Source organism: Sciurus vulgaris (genome assembly GCF_902686455.1).
Source record: "Sciurus vulgaris genome assembly, chromosome: 1".
Lineage (NCBI taxonomy): Eukaryota > Metazoa > Chordata > Mammalia > Rodentia > Sciuridae > Sciurus > Sciurus vulgaris.
The window spans coordinates 142,100,709-142,121,839 of record NC_136461.1 but is presented as its reverse complement, the minus strand read 5'-3'; the positions used below and the strand labels follow the sequence as shown (position 1 = coordinate 142,121,839).

General features: G+C 35.9%; 1 pseudogene across 1 annotated transcript; it reads left to right on the top strand.

Annotated features, from left to right (window-relative positions):
• Positions 1-18,044: 18,044 nt before the first annotated feature.
• LOC306654442 (L-lactate dehydrogenase A chain-like) lies at positions 18,045-19,174 on the top strand (annotated as a pseudogene). The gene is made up of 2 exons: positions 18,045-18,142; positions 18,356-19,174. The product of its transcript is annotated as an L-lactate dehydrogenase A chain-like (transcript).
• The last annotated feature ends 1,957 nt before the right edge of the window (positions 19,175-21,131 follow it).

Sequence of the window (21,131 nt, the reverse complement as noted above, 5' to 3'; positions counted from 1 at the left end):
TATCTTGAGTTATTCAAGATAACTCAAAAGAATTATTAAACAAGTAACTCAATTTTTTAAAAAATGGGTGAACGAACTCAATAGACACTTCTCAAAAGAAAAAAAACAATACATTGTCCAATATATGAAAAACATGTTTGATCATTGGCTATCAGGAAAATGCCAGTACAGATTCCAAATGAGGTATCATCTAATCTCAGTTGCAATAACTATTATGAAAATACCTAACAAGTGCTGGGAAGGATATTGAAAAAACAGAACTCATACACTGCTAGTATATACTGTTGGTGAACTGTATGGGGATTCTTCAAAAAACTGAAAATATGTCTACTCTATGCTAGTTATCCCACTCCTGTATATTTTCATTTTCAAAGGAAATGAAATCAGGAAAACAAAGGAGATGTATGCATGACCATGTTATTGTAATACTAATCACAATAACTAAGATTCAGTCAGCATAGGTGCCCATCAAGAAAATATGATATATATACACAATGCAGTATTGTCCTGCCATAATGAGGAATGAATTTGTTATTTGCTGCAAAATAGATGAACTAGAAGATATTATGTTACATGAAATAAGTCAGACAAGCACATTTGTTTTCTCTCACATATGGAAGCCAAAAATGGTTTTGACCTGAAAGTATAGTAGTGATTACTAGAAACTGGGTAGGGTTTGGGTTGGAATAAGTGATGTTGGATTTGATAAGTGTACACTATATGTGTGTATGGAATTAACACAATCCCAGTGAGATGCAAAATTAGTACATGTTAATTTTTTAAAGGAGAGAACTCAAAGGGGGAAATGACTTTAGTTGTTCCCTTATTTAAAATGTAGGATTGAGTATAAAACAAAAACAATATGATTACTGGCAGAATTTCACACTAAATATTTGTTTGTTTAGAAATTAAACTTAAAACTTATAAATTCCTTTGGTTTTCATTATTTACAATTGCTATTGCTTGAAAGTATAATCAGTGTATGTATATTTCTCCATGTACATTTCTAATAATAAATTAGAACATTTCATAACGAAAGGGGCTGTAGATCTAAGCTTTAAAAAGGAATTCCCTAAGCCTGGGATACAAATGCCATATACTCCAAGGTTTTCAAAAAAAAGGCAAGACCCACATTCTGAATGACAGTTGTGTTCTCACTTGAGGAACAGGGTATACTCTGGTCTTTCAACCCAACCATGAAAAGATCAATGTTTGTGGTGTTTACCAGCTCTGGAGCCTTGTTGAGTACCACACATCATTAGCAAAGAAGGTTTGAATGGGTTTTTATACTACATTGTATTTTTTTAAAGTTTTCACATTGCAGAAAGGGTCTTTTAGACAAATACATGCTATTAAATGATACTGAACTAAATTAGAGGTATCATCTATCTCACAAAACTGGCTGGATTAAACTCAAGGAGTGAATTTACTCACCATAAATCTCATTGAGGGGCAGTTCCCACCTATTGCTACAGTAAGAACGGCAATTAGAAATTCCAGATATCCTGGTTCTACTATAATCCAGTTATTTGAATTTAAGATGGACACTGTGTTCTAGGGTATCTTAGTCTATTTAGTCCACTGAATCTTTTTAATAATTACTTTTGGAGTCAGTTGTCATTTTCTCCTCCTTGGAAATGAGAAAGCTATAGTGCTGAATATTAACAGTAATGACAATAGTTAACATTTATTGAGTGCTGTGTGATTGGCACTGTTATGAGAACTTTCACATATTTAATCCACATAATAAATCTACATGGCAGGTGCTATTATTATCCCCATTATACTGGTGTGGAAAATTAGGTGTGGAGAGGTTAACTAACTTGGTAAGGACTCACACTAAAAAGTGGTGTAACATAAATTAGACAATCTCTCTTCAATTCATTTTTTGGTGCTGGGGATTGACTCCAGGGGCCCTTCATCACAGAGTTACACCCCAGCCCTTTTTGTTTATTTTTAAAGGGTTCCAGGGATTGAACTCAGGAGCACTCAAACACGGAGCCACATCCTCAGCCCTTTTTTGCATTTTATTTAGAGACAGGGTCTCACTGAGTTGCTTAGCACTGAGCCTGGCTTTGAACTTGTGATCCTTCTGCTTCAGCCTCCTGAGCCGCTGGGATTACAGGTGTGTGCCACCACACCCAGTGCCCTTTTAATTTTGATACAGGGTCTTGCTAAATTGCTAAGGCTGGCTACAAACTTGTGATCTTCTACCTCATCCTTCCAAGTTGCTGGGTTATGGGACTGCACACTTTGTCCTATCAGAATCCAATTTCTTAACCACTTTGTTATGCTGTTTTTCCAAGGATTTTGTGTAATTGCCAAGTAAAGACTAGGTGGTAAAAATTTGAAATCTATAATCATTCAACTAATTCTCAGGAGCCTACTATGTAAAAAGATGCTGCAGTGGATGCTAAGAAGACTACAAATAATGAAATGACATGGTCCTTGCCTTTAAGAGGAAATAACTATATAGAGGTAAACAAGAAAAGCAACAGAGGTTGAAAAGAGTTGGTGAAAGACTCCTACCCTGAAAGAGTTCATAGGAGGCCTGGATTCCCATGGGAGAAGGATTGGGCTACACACTATGAACTGCTTTACCTGTTACAGACTCACTCAGCATTTGGGAATCGAACAGGAGATCTTATTGATCTCACACACTTGCAGTACAATTTTTTTTCTGTTTATTTAGGCTAGGAATGGGCAAAGAACCATAAAGTAGTTCCTTTTACTTTCTAACCAAAAGGTTAACCAAATTTGGGAGCAAATTTGGAATTTGAGGTATAATAGTAAATGAGAATTTGAGACTGAAAAAAGAGAAAAGTCTCTGATTATTCCTCATCTTTTATGCAGCTGAGCAGCACTTATATGCTAAAGAAGTAGAAACAATTTACTCTCTCCCTTGAAGTCCTTGAGTTATATCTCCTTAAGTATCAATGGTCTTAATAGGAATTTAAGCTATTACTTTTTTTCCATTATAGACGAGCAATAATTATTGCCTACTTAAAAGTATGGTTTTAAAAGTTAATTTTATTCATTTAAAAGTATGATTTACATTCAGATTTATTTGCTCTTTTTTTATGTCCTTTCACTTGATTCTAAACTTTTAAGGCAGGGACTGTATTGTGTTCATCTTTTTGTCCTTTGTGATCAGAATAATGCTGCCCTATGTAATAAATCAATCAATAATTTGCAGGTTTTCTGATAAAGCTTATAATCATCTGGTCACATGATGTATCTCCATCCTTTACATTACCAATTATAATCTAAGAGTTATGACAAGACAAGGGCATTATTATATTAACAAAAGTTCCTTATGAGAATCCAATTGGATTCTTTGTAGAAATTGATAAATGGACCTAAACTTCTCAAGTTTCACAAACCCATAATTGGCACAACTGTCTTTCAAAAGAACAAATTTGGAGAATTTTTATTTTCTGATTTCAAAATTAATGACAAACCTGGTAATCAAGACAGTATAGTACTAGCATAAGGATAAGAAATTTAAATCAATGGAATCAAGAGCCCATAAATATTTCACATTTACAGTCAACTGACTTTTAACTAGGGTGCTAAGATGATTAAATGAAAAAAAATAGTCATCGATAAATTGTGAAGGAGACAAGTGGGCATCCACATGCAAAATTATGAAATTGGTTTACTTTAAAGAAATTAAAACCAGATCAAACACTTTCATCTAAGAACAAAAACTAACATTCTTGGAAGAAATCATGTGCATTAATCAGTTTTTAGACATGACACTAAATGTGTAACCAGTAAGAAAAAGATAAGTTGGACATCAAAATGAAGAAAGTCTTTGCTTTCAAACAATACACCATCAAGAAAGTGAAAACATAATCCACAGAACTGGGGAAATATGCCTTAGATGTGATAAACTGGAACCAACCCACACTGCAGAAAACAGAACTGCATGAATTAGCCAGGCACAGAGGACCACATAGTACATAATTCCACTTATGTGAAATGTCCGGAAGAGGCAAATCCACAGAACATAAAGTACATTCGTGGTTTCCTTCCTGAGATAACTGGGGCCAGCGTGGGGGTGGGGTTTGTGAACGAACTAAGGGAACAAGGTCTCTGTTGGGGGTAATTAGAAAGTTTTAAATTGTGATAAAAAAATGTACCTCTGGATATATTAAAACCACTGAATTAAGAAAAAGGAGGGAGGAATGATCAGTAATATACTGGGTTTGGGGAATTCAGGTGAGAGACTTTAAATTCATATAGTAATCTCAATTTGGACAAAAATGCAATGTCACCCCAACACTATTATTTTCCATTTGATATTACTATTAACCAAGTTCCATTTATGAACTGTTAGCTCACCTTTGGAATCACTTTGTGGCATCAAGTTAAACCTGGTTCATTAGCTTGCCAGTAGGGGTAGGAAAAAATACAGTAGATTTAAAATTGGTTCAGGTTTCTCTTTGAAAACTATGTATTACTATCTATTTTTATACTTCCAAAAATGAATAAAAAGTGAAGGTCTAACAACAAAGAAGAATTACTGGCAAAAATCATCATGTCCTGTTTAATGAACACACTCAGATTCACCACTTAGGTTACTCAGGAGTTTCAGTGACTGTGGTTTTTTTTGTTTTTTTGTTTTTTTGGCGGAGGATAGTGATCCCCAAGAAGAAAATAGCATGCATGACCTAGCTGGGAAAAGTAAGGTATTTGAAAAATAACAAAAACCTCCCAGTCAAGATGATATTGTGCTTATGTAATATAAAAAGATTATCATCAGCTTATGTAATATAAAAAGATTCTCATCATTAGTTATTAATGAGATACCATTTAATGCACAACAGGAAGGGCATAATCAAATAGACATACAATAACAAATGTTGGCAAGAAATGTATAGAAACAGGAAACCTCACATATTGCTGATTAGAATGTAAAATGGCACAGCCACTTAGGAAAATGGTTTAAAATTTCTTAAATTGACTATATACTTTCTACAGGACCCAGCAATTCCATTCCTAGATATTCATCCAAGAGAATAACACATGTTCATGCAAAGGCTTCTATAAGGATGTTCACATCACACATTATTCATAAAGGTCAACAACTAGAAATAATCAAAATATCCATCTACTAGTGAAGATATAAACTCTAATATAGATGATACAATGGAATTCATAATACAAGAAAGACACATGACCCAAAGCCCCATTAGTGAAATGAAAAAATCCAGACCACAAAGCCTTTTAACATAATTCTATCAATATGTAATTTCTTTAAAATTAAACATTCTAAATGACTGAAAGCAAATCACTAGTTACTTGGAGAAGTGATGGCAGCAGAAAATAATGCAGTTAGGCATGAGGAAACTTTTTGGGATTTTGGAAATGTATATTTATTTAAACCTCATCAACTATATACTTTAAATAGATGGATTTTATGGTATGTAAATTATACCTCGAGAAAGTTGTTGGCATTTTGAATTTCTAATCATATCATTATAAGTGGTTAGCAATAACAGAAAACATCAGAAGATTTTTTAAAAATCCTATTTAGTAAGGAATAATAGTGGACCACATGAGACAGTGACCTAAGCCAAGCCCATCCTTCAAAATAAGGCAGAGAGGTAAAGTTACCTCACTAAGCAGAGACCGAGGTTGGAGAAGTAAAGGTAGTTAAAACTGATCATTACCTGGGACTATTTTTAATATATGAAGTTTCATACTTTGACAATATTGATATCAGCACACAAGGCATGCTACTCACTAACATGTTGACAGGAAAATTGTTGCATTCAATCTAGGTACGAAGTTAATATTATGTACACCCATAAATTCTAGTTATGAAATATATCAAAATTTTTAAACAGCTATGCAAAGGTATAACATCTATTCAATATAAATAGATATTCTGAAATAAAATTAGAAAAAAATAAATGAGTAGGTATAAGAACCAATTAAAGTTCTTTGAGATAAAAAGTACCAATAAACTTAGACAACCTTTATTGAGCACAGTTGAGAAATTAAAGTTACCCATAATGCCACGCAGGGAGAGTAATGAGATCTAAACAAAAAGAACAAAGATGTAAAGTTAGTTTGGGATGGTCCTACAAATCTGTAGAATGTCCACATTAAGAGCTTATAGAGAATGGTAAGGAAATGGTATTCAAAATCTGATAGTGTACACAGGATCCAAGATGGTGAACTAGATGAGGCTGTGTTCCTTGTCGCTCCGTAACGCCGGATTCAAGCAGAGGATATCTGTTTCTCGGTGAGGCAGTTTTTGCTGCTTATTGATCCCCTGGTGTTTATCCATTTGTCTGTTGTGATGACCTGCAGTCTGCCAGTATATCTACGCCTTTTTTGAGAGCAGATTGCTCACTGTCAGGCGTCTATCATCCGCCATTTGCCTGCCTCTTGCCTGTCCATCACCTGCCTTACTCCTATCTATCACCCAGCGCTCGAGGTTCACCTCCCGATCGTCTGACAACAGTCAGCAAACTGATCGCCAACCGCCAGTGGAGCACCAGCTGCCTGCTGCTGCCTGGAAGTTCACTGTGACAGTATCTGCAGGTTTGATTACACATGGCTGCTGCCATTTTGAGACAACAGCCAGGCCCCATAGGACCCCTGGCCAGACTGACTGAGCCCCGTCTCCAGGATCCCTCAGCCTGACCGATCAATCCCTACCTCTGGGGCCCTCACATCGACTGACTGCTCCCTGCTGCCAGGACCCCCAGACCAACTAACTGCACCTATCACCGGGACCCCGGACAGACTAATTGCACCCAGCCTCCAGGATCCCGCAACCACACCAAACACACCCGACCTACAGGACCACTACTGGACCAACAGCATCCGTCTCCAGGACATCAAGCTGACCACGTCCAACCTTGAGCTGCAGCTCCCCATTTGCTAACACATTTGGAAGCCAGAGCAGCCATCTTGGATAATCCTGGAAGCCAAAGCTCCGATCTTCGGGTGGGGCAAATCCCATCCTTAAACGCCTGCTGGAGGCTTGAAGCTCACTCTCAGGTACTTCTCATGCATCAGGCTACTGAACACTGGGAGGTTTCATTAGTATACGACTGCTATACAATAGATTTTCTTTTTTCTCCTTTTTTTAAAAAATTAAGTTTTTATTTCTTTACTTTTCTTGCTCTCTTATCCTTTTGTTTACCTGTTCCCTCAGAGTCTCTTTCTCCCTTTTTGGCATGCTAACATCCGATTTCTTTTGATTACACTCTCACCCTTTCTATTTTCAGGAACTTCTCTATATTCTTTTCTTATGCCATTAACAGCCACATTCTACATCTTTCTGCACCTCTTTGTCCTCCATTAGAAACTGCAGACCTTATTGCAAACCTGTTTGTTTTACCGAAGATAATATTTGAACTCATTTTGTTTATTATGACAATTTTGTTATTGTCCCCGTAGGGGCTATTTGATCAAGGACTGCATAGTGTCTGATTTGGGCACTGCTAATATTGATCTCCCCTTAAAGAAAGGGTTTTGGAAACCTATAGGGCCACTATAAGCCTATGGGGGGAAATCTGCAATACCCCAGATCTGCACAGCTAGAGGGGAAGATACATGAACAACATGAAAAAACAAGGGAAGAAAATGATCCAAACAAATCTAGATTCTATAGTGATAGAATGCAATGACAGTATGTTAGAAGAAATTTCAGAAAAGGACTTCAGATTATACATGATTAAGATGATTCACGAAACAAAGGATGAGATAAGAGAGCAAATGCAGGCAATGAATGATAATACCAATAAGCTGAAAGAGCACCAGCAGGAAGCAAAAGATCATTTCAACAAAGAGATAGAAATTCTCAAAAAAAAAAAAAAAAAAAAAAAAAAAAGGAAATCCTTGAAATGAAGGAGACAATAAACCAAATAAAAAACTCAATGGAAAGCATCACCAACAGACTAGACCACTTGGAAGACAGAACCTCAGACAATGAAGACAAAATATTTAATCTTGAAAATAAAGTTGCCCAAACAGATTAGTAAGAAATCATGAACAGAATCTCCAAGAACTATGGGACATCATGAAAAGACCAAATTTAAGAATTATTGGGATTGAGGAAGGCACAGAGATACAAACCAAAGGAATGAACAACCTAGTCAATGAAATAATATCAGAAAATTTCCCAAACCTGAAGAATGAAATGGAAAATCAAATACAAGAGTCTTACAGAACACCAAATGCACAGAATCCCAACAGATCCACACCAAGGCACATTACAATGAAAATGCCTAACATTCAAAATAAAGATAGGATTTTGAAGGCCACGAGAGAAAAGCATCAGATTACATAGAGGGGGAGACCAATATGGATAGCAGCTGACTTCTCAACCCAGACTCTAAAAGCTAGAAGGGCCTGGACTAACACATTCCATGCTCTGAAAGAACATGGTTGCCAACCAAGAATCCTATACCCAGCAAAACTAACCTTCAGATTTGAAGATGAAATAAAATCCTTCCATGATAAACAAAAGTTAAAAGAATTTACAAATAGAAAGCCTCCACTACAGAATGTTCTCAACAAAATATTCCATGAGGAGGAAATGAAAAACAACAATGGAGGTCAGCAAAGGGAGGAACTACCATAGAGAAATACCACTCAAAGGAGAAACCAAGCCAACTTAAAAACAAAAAATAAGCCAAATGACTGGGAATACAAATCATATCTCAATAATAACCCAGAACGTTAATGGTCTGAACTCATCAATCAAAAGACACAGACTGGCAGAATGGATTAAAAAGAAAGACACAACAATATGCTGCCTGCAAGAGACTCATCTCATAGAAAAACACATCAACAGACTAAAGGTGAAAGGATGGGAAAAAACCTACCACGCACATGGACTCAGTAAAAAAGTGGGGGTTTCCATCCTTATATCAGATAAAGTGGACTTCAAGCCAAAGTTAGTCAGAAGGGATAAAGAAGGACATTTCATACTGCTTAAGGGAACCGTAAATCACGAAGACATAATGATAGTAAATATTTATGCCCCAAACAATGGTGCATCCCTGTACATCAAACAAATCCTTCTCAATTTCAAGAATCACATAGACCACAACACAATAATTCTGGGTGACTTTAACGCACCACTGTCACCACTAGATAGATCTTCCAAACAAAATCCAACCAAAGAAACCATAGAACTCAATAACATAATCAATAACCTAGACTTAATAGACATATATAGAATATTCCATCCACCAATGAGCAGATACACTTTCTTCTCAGCAGCACGTGGAACCTTCTCCAAAATAGACCATATGTTATGCCACATATGGTCTACTTTCTAAAGCAGCCTTTAGGAAATGCAAAAAAATTGAGATACTGCCTTCTGTTCTAAGAGATTATAATGCACCAAGAGTAGAAATCAATGACAAAATAAAAAATGGAAATTACTCCAACACTTGGAGACTAAATAATATGCTATTGAATGAAACATGGATAACAAAAAGCATCAGGAGGAGATTAAAAAATTCTTAGAGGTCAATGAGAATGATGATACAACATATCAAAATCTCCGGGACACTATGAAGGCGGTACTAAGAGGAAAATTCATTGCATGGAGCACATTCCAGAAAAGAATTAAAAGTCAACAATTAAATGACCTAACATTACAGCTCAAAGCCCTAGAAAAAGAAGAACAGAATAACAGCAAAAGTAGTAGAAGACAGGAAATAATTAAAATCAGAGCTGAAATCAATGAAATTGAAACAAAAGAAACTATTCAAAAAATTGACATAGCAAAAAGTTGGTTCTTTGAGAAAGTAAACAAAATAGACAAACCCTTAGCCACAGTAACAAAGAGAAGGAGAGAGAAGACTCAAATTACTAAAATACATAATGCAAAAGGAAACATCACAACAGACACCACTGAGATACAGAATATAATGAGAAGCTACTTTGAAAATCTGTATTCCAACAAAATAAAAAGTACTGAAGACATTGACAAATTTCTAAAGACATGCTCCTCCCAAACTGAACCAGGAGGACATACATGATTTAAACAGATCAATATCAAGCAATGAAATACAAGAAGCCATTAAAAATCTACCATCCAAGAAAAGCCCAGGACCAGAAGGATGCTCAGCCAAGTTCTACAAGACCTTCGAAGAAGAACTCATTCCAATACTTCTCAAAGTATTCCAGGAAATAGAAAAGGAGGGTACCCTACCAAACTCATTCTACGAAGCTAATATCACCCTCATACCCAAACCAGGCAAAGACACATCAAGGAAAGAAAATTTTAGACCAATATGCTTGATGAATATAGATGCAAAGATCCTTTACAAAATATTGGCAAACTGTATCAAAAAACGTATTAAGAAAATTGTGCGCCACGATCAAGTGGGGTTCATCCCTGGAATGCAAGGATGTTTCAACATTTGTAAATTAATAAACATAATTCATCATGTCAATAGACTTAAGGATAAGAATCATATGGTTATTTCAATTGATGCAGAAAAAGCATTTGACAAAATACAACACCCTTTCATGCTCAAAACCCTAGAAAAAATAGGGATAGTAGGAACATACCTGAACATTGTAAAGGCTATTTATGCTAAGCCCATGGCCAACATCATTAATCTTAATGGAGAAAAACTGAAACCATTCCCTTTAAAAACGGGAACAAGACAGGAATGTCCTCTTTCACCACTTCTATTCAACGTTGTCCTCGAAACTCTAGCCAGAGCAATTAGGCAGACTAAAGAAATTAAAGTGATACGAATAGGAAAAGAGGAACTTAAGCTGTCACTATTTGCGGATGACATGATTCTATATTTAGAGGATCCAAAAACCTCCTCCACAAAACTTCTAGACCTCATCAATGAATTCAGCAAAATAGCAGGCTATAAAATCAACATGCATAAATCTAAAGCATTTTTATATGCAAGCAACGAAACAGCTGAAAGGGAAATGAGGAAAACAACTCCATTTGCAATAGCCTCAAAAAAAATAAAATACTTGGGCATCCATCTAATCAAACAGGTAAAAGATCTCTATGATGAAAACTACAAAACATTGAAGAAAGAAATTAAGGAAGACCTTAGAAGATGGAAAGATCTCCCATGTTCTTGGATAGGCAGAATTAATATTGTCAAAATGGCCACACTACCAAAAGTGCTATACAGATTCAATGCAATTCCAATTAAAATCCCAATGATGTACCTTACAGAAATAGAGAAAGCAGTCATGAAATTCATCTGGAAGAATAAGAAACCCAGAATAGCTAAAGCAATCCTTAGCAGGAAGAATGAAACAGGGGGTATCGCAATACCAGAACTTTAACTATACTACAAAGCAATAGTAACAAAAACAGCATGGTTTTGGCACCAAAATAGACAGGTAGATCAATGGTACAGAATAGAGAACACGGACACAAACACAAATAAATACAATTTTCTAATACTAAACAAAGGTGCCAATAATATGCAATGGAGAAAAGATAGCCTCTTCAACAAATGGTGCTGGGAAAACTGGAAATCCATATGCAACAGAATGAAACTAAATCCCTATCTCTCACCCTACACAAAACTCAACTCACAATGGATCAAGGACCTTGAAATCAGACCAGAGACCCTGCATCTTATAGAAGAAAAAGTAGATCCAAATCTTCACCTTGTTGGCTTAGGATCAGACTTCCTTAACAGGACTCCCATAGCACAAGAAATAAAAGCAAGAATCAACAACTGCGATAGATTCAAACTAAAAAGCTTTCTCTCAGCAAAGGAAACTATCAGCAATGTGAAGAGAGAGCCTACAGAGTGGGAGAATATCTTTGCCACTCATACTTCAGATAGAGCACTAATTTCCAGAATATAAAAAGAACTCAAAAAACTCTACACCAAGAATACAAATAACCCAATCAACAAATGGGCTAAGAAAATGAACAGACACTTCACCGAAGAAGATCTACAAGCAATCAACAAACATATGAAAAAATGTTCCCCATCTTTAGTAATAAGAGAAATGCAAATCAAGACTACACTAAGATTCCATCTCACCCCAATTAGAATGGCGATTATCAAGAATACAAGCAACAATAGGTGTTGGAGAGGATGTGGGGAAAAAGGTACACTCATACATTGCTGGTGGGACTGCAAATTAGTGCAGCCACTCTGGAAAGCAGTGTGGAGATTCCTCAGAAAACTTGGAATGGAACCACCGTTTGTCCCAGCTATCCCACTCCTCGGCTTATACCCAAAGGACTTAAAATCAGCATACTACAGAGATACAACCAAATCAATGTTCATAGCTGCTCAATTCACAATAGCCAGACTATGGAACCAACCTAGATGCCCTTCAATTGATGAATGGATAAAGAAACTGTGGTATATATATACAATGGAATATTACTCCACCATGAAGAATAATAAAATTATGGCATTTGCAGGCAAATGGATGAAATTGGAGAATATCATGCTAAGTGAGATAAGCCAATCTAAAAAATCCAAAAGACGAATGATCTCACTGATAAGCAGATAATGACACGTAATGGGAGGTGGGAGGGGGGCAAGAACGGAGGAAGGAGGGACTGTATACTGGGAAAAGAGAGGTGGGAGGGGTGGGGGGGAGGAAAAAAATAATGGAATGAATCAAACATCATTACTCTATGTAAATGTATGAATATGCAAATGGTATGCTGTTACTTCATGTACAAACAGAAACAACATGTATCCCATTTGTTTACAATAAATATATATATATTTAAAAAACAAACAAAAAATAAAATAAAAATAAATACACCAGCCCCCCCCCCCAAAAAAAAATCTGACAGTATAGTTAGTGAAAATAACTTATTTCATATTCTGCATTATATCAAGTTCTTGATAGAAGAATAAGAAATGTGGACACAGTGTTGAATCCTCTGGAATAATATCTTAATTCTTTCAAGAAAATAGAAATAACCTATGACCAATAAGGAAATTAAATCATAAATTTTATCCATTAAAAACACTCTTTACCCAAGTAACTGTATATTTTCAAAGAACATAATTCTATCTCATTTTATGAGACCAATGTAAAAATGTATTATGGATCCTATTAACATGGGATACAGTGACAGCAGTATAGTGGATGGTGGGGACAGGGAAGTGTAAAATTCACAATATGAGAATAGAATTTTGGGTGATGAAAATGTTCTAACACTTACTCATGAGCATATTTTGATTTTTTGTTGTTGTTGTTTCAGGCTGTTTTTCCATAAAATAGATAGAAGCAGTCCCTGAATGGTGGTGTAAGAAGCCTGACAAACTGTATCTGTAGTCAAATAACCATAAGTGGTAAAAGGACTATGAAGAAAAGTAAACATGCAATGGTTTATACTCCCTACAAACATCCTAAAGATATCATAAAAATGGCAGAAAACATTAAACAAAATCTGCTAAATATCAGTATGATCTGAGAGTTTATGGTATTCTGAATGATGGAAACTCTATGGTGGATGGATGTTTCCAAAAAGATAGGTTTCTCTTAACAATCATCTCCTACTCTAGGGCAATAATTTCCACTGTGGAGGGGCAGGGAAAAACTCTACTCCAGATTCGGCAGATGAAAAGTACTGGGCTTTGTTCACATTGTCCTATCTCATTTGTAAAGTACAGGTTGCACACAAATGAAACAGAAAACCAAGGGCTTCCACCCCTCATTGCAACACATATGCAACAAAGCCACCACTCTGGAAGATGTATGTTGCTGTCCTTAACCTCAGAAACAAAAATAGAATCTTGTAAACTAGGGAAGACTGACTCATTATGTATAAGAAATTTTAATGAGTTTAACAGCTGACACGTCATTAAAAACAATGGAGGACAGAGGCAGTGGGATGACATATTCAAAGTGCTGGGGAATAAAAAGCAAGATGTGTCAACTAAGAATTATATATCAAGAGAAGAAACAAACCTTTAAAAAGAATGTAAAATCAAGACATTTCAAATAAACACAGATATTTCCTACTAGCACACTCACCCTACAATAGATACTAAAAAAAAATTCTTTAGATTGAAGTCAGTTACACCAGTTTTATATATACATACATATAAATCTCTATATATATACATATAAATCTATTTCTATATCCATGTTTATGTATACATATATAATTACTCTTACTAGTACTTTTTAAAAATGCATATGAGTAAGAATGCATATTTCTCTCCTCTCTGCCCTTAAATGATTTAAAATGGCATAAAACTATGTAATTTTGTGTACAATGCATATAATTATTATTGCAGCTATAACTCAGAGAATATACTTGAAAATATACCTGCATTAAGGATGATGGTGGAATTAAGCTTTATTGAACTAAAATTATACCAGATGGTTATTCATATCCATAGGGAGAAAACCAGACAAGGACATTTTAAGAAAAAAAATTCCTGATGAACAAGTAAGTATCTCTAGATGCAAAAATCATCAAGAAAATACTAGTAAAACCAACTTTAATAGCACATTAAAATGATAATTTGCTATGTCACAATAGAATTTATCCTTGAGATAGAAGCATATTTCAATACATGAAATCAATAAATGTGATGTGTCATGTGTTAGCTTTTCATCACTGACAAAATAGATGAGAAAATCAGGTTAAAAGACAAAGACTTGAGTTTCAGTCCATGGTCAGTCAACTCCACTACTTTGGGCTTGAAATAAGGCAGAAAATTGTGGCAGAAGAAAGTTGCTCACCTCAGGGCAGTTAGGAATGAGAGAGAGGAAGAGGCTGAGGAAAAGTCATAGACCCCCAGGACACCCCATTAAGGACCCACTTACTTAAACTAGATCCCACCTCCTGATTTCCATCACTTTCCATGGTTCATCCAGCTATTAATGCATCAAAGAATCCATTGATGATGTTAGAGCCCTCATGATCTGATCACTTCCAAAAAATAACATTTTTCAGCAAAGGAAACAAGAGCATGAAGAGAGAGAGTACAGAACAGGAGAAAATCTTTGCCACATGCTCTTCAGATATACAAAGAACTTAATAAGCTTAACATCAAAAGACCAAATAACCCAATCAATAAATATGCAAAGGAACTAAAGAGACACTTCTCAAAGAAGAAATACACAGGGTCAACAATTACATGTAAAAATGTTCATCTGTAGCAATTAGAGAAATGTAAATTAAAACTACACTGAGGTTTCATCTCACTCCAAGAATGGCAATTAAGAATACAAGGAACAATAAATGTTGGTGAGGATGTGGAGAAAAGTGTATGCTCATACATTGCTGGTGGGACTACGAATTGGTACAACCACTCTGAAAAGCTGTATGGAGATATCTCAAAAAATTAGGAATAAAACCACCATTTGACCCAGCTGACCCACTCCTTGTTATATATCCAAAGGACTTAAAATCAGCATATTACAGTGATACAGCCACATCAATGTTTACAGCAGCACAACTTACAATAGCTAAGCTATAGAGCCAACATAGGTGCCCTTTAACAGATAAATGGATATATAAAATGTGGGTATATGTACACAATGGGATATTACTCAGTCATAAAGAATGACTTTATGATATTTGGCAGCAAATGTATGGATCTGGAGAATATCATGCTAAGCAAAACAAGCCAAATCCAAAAAAACCAAAGGTTGAATGTTTTCACTGATTTGTGGAAGTTAATCCACACAGGTGGGGAGGATAAAAAAGTTCACTGGAGTAGACAAAAAGAAATGAAGGAAAGGGAGTAGGGATGGGGAAAAGAAAGTGGAATGAATCTGATCTAACTTTCCCAAAGATGTAGAAGCAATCAACAGATATATGAAAAAATGTTCAACATCTCTAGTAATAAGAGAAATGCAAATCAAAACTACCCTAAGATTCCATCTCACCCCAATTAGAATGGCGATTATCAAGAATACAAGCAACAATAGGTGTTGGAGAGGATGTGGGGAAAAAGGTACACTCATACATTGCTAGTGGGGTTGCAAATTAGTGCAGCCACTCTGGAAAGCAGTATGGAGATTCCTCAGAAAGCTTGGAATGGAACCACCATTTGACCCAGCTGTCCCACTTCTTGGCCTATACCCAAAGGACTTAAAATCAGCATACTACAGAGATACAGCCACATCAATGTTCATAGCTGCTCAATTCACAATAGCCAGACTATGGAACCAACCTAGATGCCCATCAGTTGATGAATGAATAAAGAAACTGTGGCATATATATACAATGGAATATTACTCCGCCATGAAGAATGATAAAATTATGGCATTTGCAGGCAAATGGATAAAATTGGAGAATATCATGCTAAGTGAGATAAGCCAATCTCAAAAAACTAAAGGACGAATGATCTCGCTGATAAGCGGATGAGGACATATAATGGGGGGTGGGAAGGGTTAGTGTTAGGGTTAGGGTTAGGTTTAGGGTTAGGGATAAGGAGGGTGGTAAGAATGGAGGAAGGAAGGACTGTATAGAGGGAAAAGAGGGGTGGGAGGGGTGGCGGGAAGGGAAAAAATAACAGAATGAATCAAACAACATTACCCTATGTAAATTTATGATTACACAAATGGTATGCCTTGACTCCATGTACAAATAGAGAAACAACATGTATCCCATTTGTTTACAATAATAAAAAAAAGAAAGAAAAAAAGCAAAAAAAAAAAAAAAAAGAAAAAAAGAAAAAACAAACAAAAAAACAAAACAAAACAAGAGTCATCACACCACCTGATAGCAAAATCTACTACAAAGCTATAGTAATGAAAATAGCATGCTATTGATCTGCATAACACTGGTGTAAAAACAAAATTTGAAAGAAGAGGAAGTTGAAATAAAAAATAAACCCATGCATTTACAGACAATTCATTTTTTGACAAAGATGCCATGAACACACAGTGGAGAAAAAAGTTCAAAAAACATTAGGAAAACTGTATATCCACATGCAAAAGAATGAAGTTAGATACTTCATACCATGAGCCAAATAAACTGAAAATGGATTGAAGATTTAGATGTAAGACATAATACTTTAGTAGGAGAAAACATAGGGCAAAAGCTCTATCTCTGGGTGTCATATCACCCTCCCCACCACACACACAAAAAAATCATTGGCCATGCCAAAATACAGCCAACAAAAGCAAAAATATATAAACATAAAGAAGATTGCATCAAAAGCTTCTGAATAGCAAAAGAAACAATCCTCAGAATTGAAAAATAAAACTATAGAATGGGTGAAAAATTTTATGAACCATACATCTGTAAGGGGGTAATATCCAAAAAATATTAGGAATTTCAACAGTTCAATAATGAGAGAATAATCTGCTTTTTAAAACGGTCAAAGGACCTGAACATTTCTCAAAATAAATAAATACAAATAAACCATATAATACATACATGAAAAAATATTTGACATCACTAATTGCTAAGGTTTGAATATGAGGTGTCACACAAAAGGTGCCATTAATGCAGGAATAGTCAAAGGTGAAAATGATTAGATTATGAGATCTGTAACTTAGTCCTTCCTAGTTAGAATGTACCAACTAGGTGGTACCTATTGGCAGGTGGGCCTGGATGCAGATTATCACTGGGGTTGTGCCCTGGAAGGGTTTGTCTTCTTTGTGGTCCCTTTTTTCTTTCTCTTGCTTCCTGCCCCCACCATGAGCTAAGCAGATTTCCTCTGTCAGGCCCTTCCATCAAGATGTGCTGCCTCACCTTGAATCCAGAGCAATGGAGTCAGCCATCTATGGACTGACATCTTCTGAAATCTCCAGGCCCAACTAAACTTTCCCTCCTCTAAGTTGTTCTTTTTGGGTATTTGGTCAACGATGCATAAACTAACTAAACGAGAAATTGATACCAAGTAGGGTGTTGCTGTGAGATCACCTCATACCTGTTAGGATAGTTATTTTCAACAAGATGTTGGTGATGAGGTGAAGAAAAGGAATCTCTTACACACTGTTGATGGGAATGTAAATGAGAGCAGCCATTATGAAAACAGTATAGAGTGTCCTTGAAAAATGAAATTGCCATCCACCCCCATGCCAGTCTACATACATTGTCAATTGCTCTTGGTTCTATGTCCAGTATGGTGACTCTCAAGGACCAGCTTGATTCAGCATCTTCTAAAGGAAGAACAAATGCCCAAGATTGCAATTGTCGGGGTTGGTGCTGTTGGCCTGGCCTGTGCCAATAGCTGCTTCTTTTTAAAGTTTTGTTCTTTTTAGTTATACATGACAGTAGAATCTATTTTTATATAGTTATACAAACAAGGAATATGTCTTATTCTAATTAGGATCCCGGTCTCAACAATGTTGAGATTTATTGTGGCGTATTCATATACGTAGAACCTTAGCTTCTTATGGAAGGACTTAGTAAATGAACTTGCTTTTGTTGAAGTTGTGCAAAACAAATTGAAGGGAGAGATGATAGATCTTAAACATCTGCTGACTTTTTCTTAGACCACCAAAAATTGTAAAGACTATAATGTGACTACAAACTTCAAGCTAGTTATTATCACAATTGGAGCAAGTCAGCAAAGGCAGAAAACAGTCTTAATTTGGTTCAGTGTAATATGAACATCTTCAAATTCATCATTCCTAATATTGTAAAACAGTCAAAACTATAAGTTGCTTATTATTTCCAATCCAGTGGATATCTTGCCCTACATATCTGGAAGGTAAGTGGCTTTACCAAGAATATTAAAAGTGATTGCAATCTAGATTTAACCCAGTTCCATTACCTGATGAATTGGAAGAATGATTGGAAGTTCATTCATTATACTGTCATGGGTGGGTCCTGGGGAGCATGCATACTCTAGTGTGCTTGTATGGAGTGAAATGAATGTTGCTGGCATCTCCCTGAGAATTCTGCATCTGGATTTAGGTGCTAATATGGCTCATAAACAGCAGAAAGAGGTTCATCAACTGATGGCTGACAGTGTTTAAAAGGTGATCAAACTGCAAAATTATACAACCTGGGCCATTGGGCTATCTGTGGAAAATTTGGTAGAAAGAAAAATGAAGAATCTTAGGCTTATGTATCCAATTTCCACCATGATTAAGGGCTTCTGATGAAAGGATGTTTTCTGTAGTGTTCCTTGCATCTTGGAACAAAATGAAATCTCAGATATTGTGAAGGTGACTGACTCCTGAGGAAGAAGCCCATTTGAAGAGTACAGATGCACTCTGGGAGATTCAAACAGACCTGCAATTTTAAACTCTTCTAATGTTATACCACTTCACTGGGTGACAACAGGATTTTAGTTGGAGGTTGTGCATGATATCCTTTTTATGTGATCTGTGATTAAAGCAGTAATATTAATATGGCCTGGGAGAAACATCAATTTCCTAAAGTTAGAAATAGGAATGGCTCATAAAACTCGATAGCTATATATTGATGCTGGATGGTACTTGTGTACTTCTAGAGTGTTAATGTAAAATAGTTCTGCCATCTCTGAGGCACCACTGCCCATGTTGCATATGCTCCAGCTGCCCTTCAAACCAGATGTGTGTTTACTCTGTTATATAACTTCTGGTTCCTTTACCAAAGATACTTAGTCAAACATTTACCCCCACCACTCACACACACACACACACACACACACACACACATGAAATCATCCTAGGATCCGATATGTAGATCCAATATTGTATGTCTTGTGCATAGCTGTTTTAATAGATTGTATTTTGTGTTGTATATACTTATATATACATGGCTCTATAAGGAGAAAATTTCTACATATAAACAATACAACCAACTATCTGAGTGCCATACCAACTAAAACTCTGAATTAACATTGAAGAGAAAAAAATTAACATAGAACAACCACATGATCGAGCAATTCCACTACTAGTTACATATCCAAAGGGTAGCAAATAACTACATTGAAGAGATACTTACATTCCCATGTTCACTGCAACATTGTTTATAAGATTTGTGATATAGAATCAATGTACCTGTGATGAATGGATAGATAAAATGTTGTATACATACTATTGGGGCTTAGAATATGACACCCTGAAGCATGGTGCTTTGGTATGTTGAATACTTCCTGAAGATTGGAAGGCCTCAGATGCAAGTTTCTCACTTCATCTGGTCCTCCTTCCCTCCCATCTTCTTTCCCTTAAAGTGAATCATAGCAACCAGAATTATTCTTCCCCAAGGCAAGTCATAGAAACTGGAACCCTGTCCCCTGCAGCATACCATGAAATCTAGAAACCCTCTCCTTTGAATACCTTCATGCCAAAGGCTCCTGCCCATAGTTGATTATGACATGCAAGTTTACATCTAATCACAGTTGATAAAGTACATATATATATATATATATATATACGATATACATCACCTTACATATCTACTACATCCTCATCTCTCTCTGCGATAACTTATTTCCCAAGAATAGTGGGCATCAGATAAAACACATGAATAGGGTTTAGTTGACAAATATAAGCCCATGATGATCTATCTTCAATTCTCAATGCTGAATCTCACCAGGATGCAAAATACCCCCTTTGGCATGACAGCAGATGGCTCACCAGTCCATAAGCTTTCCCTTTATTTCTGGGCTTCGTAGTCCTTTCAGCTTATAATTCCTTGGCAACACCTAACTAATTCATCCCTCAAACACAACAATTCTAAGAACACAAATCTTATAGTGAGAACCAGATGCAGTCCTCTCTTTCAATAGTTATTTCTGTTATACTTCTTACAGATTCAACTCCAGGCAGAAGAGGATAAATTTTATCCAGCATTGCTAAATATTAGGTTCACCTTCATATTATGAGGTATTATCAAGTTGAAGGCAATTTAGAATAGTAATTTAAAATACAGGTTCTAGAAATAGTCTTCATGTGATCAAGTCCTGGTTCCATTTACTAACCAAGTAAAGTTGCCCTTAGTAAAAAGGGATAATATTAAGCACTCGATTCCAAGGACTTTTGCAAAGATTAAATAATGCAAATGACATATTTGATGTATAGTAAATGCTCAACATATGTTTACTACCATTAGTTAATATATGAAGAGACTAATGATATAAAGTTTAAATAAAGTTATTCATCCCTCCCTAGGCTAGTAAGCTAATAATAAAGACTGAAGTGAAAAACAGGCCAGTACAACCCACATCTTTTTGGGAGTACTGTTCTCAAACATCTAGATTTCATACTCATGCCAG